The 4,712-nt window shown below is 49.1% G+C and overlaps 1 protein-coding gene across 1 annotated transcript in view; it reads left to right on the top strand.

The window, feature by feature from the left end:
* meis1b (Meis homeobox 1 b) overlaps window positions 1-4,461 on the top strand; it is a 94,452-nt gene extending 89,991 nt beyond the window's left edge. The window contains exon 13 of the mRNA XM_061087063.1: window positions 4,393-4,461. The gene's annotated coding sequence lies outside the window, so the exon portion shown is untranslated. The remainder of the gene's footprint in view (window positions 1-4,392) is intronic.
* Window positions 4,462-4,712: the final 251 nt, after the last annotated feature.

Below are 4,712 nucleotides of genomic sequence, written 5' to 3'. Positions count from 1 at the left end.
TAATAGGATTACTCCTGGCACAGGGAGGGGACACAAACTAGTGCAAAATGGAGGACATAGCCAGCAGGGTATGGAGCTTAGCTGGGCCTAATTGACTAGATCCAAATTAAATATGCCATCACCAGAGGTGTGACCAATGGATTTGACTTATTCGGTTTACAAAAATAGAGACCATTAACCCTCCACAGAATGTGCGTGCACGTGTGTGTGTGTGTGTGTGTGTGTCACGGTGACAATATATATACACCGCCATTTCTCCCTGTCACAAATCTCCACGACCAAAACAAAGGCAGAAAGAAATCCCACTTGGAAACGACGTGTGTCAGGTTGGAGAGGCAGGGAGACGTGGTGATAGAAAAGTGTTTCAGGATGAGGCGTGTGTGTGTCTGTGTGCGTCTGTGTGCGTCTGTGTTTATCTGTGCGAGTGTGTAAACACCCGGGCTGGTTCTCCGGGTCCACGCCGCCTCTCTCCAGCAGCTGCTAGCCTTCCCAGCAGACCTTGCTTTAAACAGCCTCAATTTGCTGCTGAATCTGGTAATTGGGCCACCAGAGGAATCCTCAGCCGCGAGAAGACGAGCAGACAGCGGCGAGGAAAAAAAAAGAGAAAAGCCAGGGAGAAAGAGAGGGGTAGACATCGGGAGGGAGGGAGGGGCGGATGAAGAGATGGCGAGAGAGAGAAACAAGTAAATGACAAGAGGGAGGGAGGACAGGAGGGAGAGAGGAAGAAAGAGTCTGGGCGAGCGATGGCGACAGGAACGCGTCTTCACTTCCTGTCGCGACTAATCGTTTCTCTCCAGCTTCACCCGCTCGCCGGCGCTAGCTGCTAGCGGCTAGCTGCTAGCCGCTAGCTGCTAGCTCGCCGCCGTCAAATCGCTACTTTCCTTTTTCTAGGTCAATTAAATGTAAGTGATGTGTTATATTCTTTCATGACCAATTAAATTAATAGGTTATTAAGGGAGGGAGGAGGGGAGGGGGAGGGAGGAGGGGACAGTTATCTTATTTGATTAAGCGAGCACAGGTTCATTATATTTTATTATATTTTATAAGCAGTTTTCATTAGAGGCGGAGCCGAGGTTTTGTTACCTCGGGGCTGAGAGAAGGAGCGGTTTGTGAGTTTCCTGAGCCGGCCTGCAGAAGGTTGTTCCTCACAGTCACTCGGCAACATTAGTTAAAACTAAAGCCAATTAGTGCCGCTTAGTGCGTTATGCTTCGCCCCCCCCACGCGATGATTACACAGCTTATATCCTCTTGCGAAACAATACACCTGTCAGCAGAGACGGACCCGGCTAGTGAAGCAGAAGCGAGCTGAGCCTTTGATAGAGCGACCGAAATGACTCTCGGGTGACCCTTACCCCCTTTCCCTTCCCTTCCCTCGCCCCCCCCCCCCACCCGCCCCTTCTCTCTCTCTCTCTCTCTCCGTCTTCCGCGGAATTAGCCACGAAAACTGTAATTTTCATTTTCGTGAGAACAATAGTTATCGCACAGTGGAAGAATTAATTACGGGCGCTAGGATATGGAGCAACAACATTCCACATTCAGTGTACATCAGAGCTGTAGATATGATTTCTGTATTCACATGTACAACGTGTGGGTTTGGTCTCATTCAATTATCGGATTATGTATTTTTTTTTCTTTAGTTGTAAATGTGAATCATCTTTTTGATCACTCGCTTTTAAAAGAGTTAATCTCTCAGATCAGAAACATTTCCCTCCTGGCAGATGCAAGATTCTTTTCAGGGTTTCACGTTTTTATCTGTGCTGTGGTTTTTTTGTTTTTTGCTTTTTTATTACAAATTTTCCCCCGGCCCTCTCTCTCTCTCTCTCTCTCTCTCTCCTCTCTCTCTCTCTCTCTCTCTCTCTCCGCTCCGAGCTTTTCCCCAAAATGTCGGGAGAGACGCTTCAGTGAGCTGCAGACCCTCGGCTGCCGGGCCCGGCTGGAGACCCTTTGTCCCGGGACTCATTGCTCCAATCATTAAGCACAAATTTGTTAACCTTACTGCTGAGGGGTCAAGATTCCCCCCCCCCGCTCTTCCTCCCACCGTCACCCCCCCCCCCTCTCTACCCTCAACTTCTCTTTCTGCTGGATGAACTTTTACTATTAACGAACATTAGTGGAGAGAATAGTTCCTGATGAGGAGTTCCTGCCTCTTGTATTGTGTCCACGTGAATGTGTGTGTCCCTGCTGATCCCCCCGCCCCCCAGGGCCTGCAGCTCAATGTATTGATTGGCTTATTAAGTGAAAAACCGTATTAGCGATGTGAGTCCTTTCAAGCACGCATCGTGTTTATTGCACCCCCGACGCTCCGGTCGCCAGGGCCACAAACACGTGAATTATTAATCCAACAGATTCTTCATGGGTTTTATTTACATTTTAGCTGTAAATGGTCGTTGTTATGATCTTTAGTCACTTGTTATTCAATCTGTGACTTTGCTTCCTGAGTTTTCATCGAAGTTTTGTGTCGGTTCCAGAAGATAAAACTAAATTAAAACACAACAACACAACAGATCATGTAAAGACTCAGTGGGTCGTTGTGTTAGGAGCTAGCACGCGCTGACCTGCTTCATGCTAGCATCGCTAATAGCTCGCTGTAGTGCAGCAGGTTAGGTCTCACAATGGAAAGGTCACAGGTTTGATGCCATTAGGTCCAGTAGGATACACAACCCGTCCCACCTGACTCATTGACACCAGGCCGATCTAATAGCTCACCAGCCCAGGTGGAAGCTGATGGATGAGGGGAATAACAAACCAAGGTCCTTGCTCTTCGTCCTCCATTGTCCTCCTGCCGCGGCACCTCCTTGTCCTTCTCCCTGTCGGCCTTTGTGTTGGTGTGTAGTGGTCCTCTTGTGTGTAGTGGCCCTCCTGTGTATAGCGGCGAGCACGTGGACGGGCGCCGGGCGCTCTCAGGTGACCGGCGGCCCCGAGCCTCACTTCTCCTCTTTGGTTCTGAGAACAATGGCCCCGGTTTCCCTGCAGTGACGGAAGCTCCTCCAGAGATGGATGGAAGCTATTGTTGTCTGTGAGGAGAGGAATGTAGGGAGAAGAGGGTGAAGATGGATTTCTTCACATCATCTCTCACTGTCACAGGAGCTCCGAGGGCGAGTGCAGGTTGGAGAAGTGTTGGGGGATTCCTGATATAGCTCAGGTTATTAAAACTCGTGACTTTTAGACACTTTTCCTCTAGTTCTACACTTTAAATATCGTAGTTACCTGAAATATCAGTATTTTCTCCACCGAGGATTTGATGTTTTCACCTCTGTCAATTTATCTTTTGGTTGGTTTGTTCGTAAGAAGGATTAAGCAAAGACTACAAGATGGATTTCCATGAAACCTGTTGGAAGGATGTGGTAGAGGTCAGGGAAGAATCCTTTAAATTCTGGTGTGGATCTGTATCAGAGGGCGAATGTGAGACAGGGATTTTGACTTTTCCCTGGGAATATTGCATGGATCTGATAATAGTACATTAAGGGAACTGATATCTGTGAATGTGTGAGAATCTGAAGGGACTGTCGGGCCTCGGTGGCGGTTCGAGCTCGGCTGGATTCACATTATCAAAAGCTGACTTGTTCGAAATCCAAGGATAAAAATCCACGACTAATTTTAAATGTCCCTGTAGTCCACGTTAAACAGATTATCCAGGAAACGTTAAGCAGCGGACCTCGGTATCACTCCTAGTTGATCATGTGTGTTTGGTCTCTAAGTCCTCTCCTACTGTTAAAGCAGCATTACTGAGGGTGTAGGATTAACTCTCTAAACCCTCTCTCTCTCTCTCTCTCCTGCGTCCACTCGCCCTCAGCACCGGGGCAGGACGCTGGATTCTGACCCAGATTAACTCCGGGTCGGGTTCCCCGGCACCACAGACGTGTTATTGCTCCTCCGGGGGTTTTATCAGCCTGGTTCATGTAACTGGCCTGTAACACGAGAGGCTGCTCTCTGAAGTCCACTGTGATCTATTGTTGTATTTAATGAATGATTAATGATATCTCACTCGTTCGATAGTTTTTCTTATGCAGCTAAAAGCGCCGGGTCCCAGCGGCGGAGACAATGGAGCGACTTGAAAACATTTGTTTGGCTGAATCGTGGTGTTTTTGGATTTTGATTTGATATGTTGATATGTCTGCTGCCAGGTGAGACGTGTCCTGTCCTCCTCAGTGGACTGTGGACGTCTCCGAGTCCCTGAAGGACTGAGCAGCTCCTGGCTCTCAGTTAAAAGGCTTTTCCACGACTACAGAGATTAAACTGTCTGACTCAGAAACTCTAAACCTGAATCCTCCCTGTGATCAGCCGGGTCACAGCGGGCTCCCGTCCGCTCGCCAGCTGCAAAGTCTCTCATGTACCTCCACAAAAAAAACGACAGATCCTCTATTAATCATTTCCCATCTTGTCTCTGCTCAGACCTGCAGGGCCAACCGGGGGATGGCGTGTCTCACAGAGGCCTTCACGGAGCATGGGAACGGGAGCTTCCTGACGACTACACCCAACAGCGGCCCCTCTGGCAACCTCCAACACCCAACAACATTTGATTCGGCTGATAATCTGCAACAGGGAAACCTCTGATCCTTGTTTCCAGGGGGATGGCGACGCACAGAAGATCAAACCTCACCCCACTCAGACGACCCACTGTCCCCCACGACCCCCTGCTTCTCCTCGGGTGGGCGCCAGACTTTCCCCCATCTTGCCGTCCACTAGTTCCACATGGATTCCTCCGATGAGAG

The sequence above is a fragment of the Limanda limanda genome, chromosome 15 (assembly GCF_963576545.1).
Source record: "Limanda limanda chromosome 15, fLimLim1.1, whole genome shotgun sequence".
NCBI classification, from domain to species: Eukaryota; Metazoa; Chordata; class Actinopteri; order Pleuronectiformes; family Pleuronectidae; genus Limanda; species Limanda limanda.
This window is presented reverse-complemented; position numbering and strand designations above follow the sequence as displayed.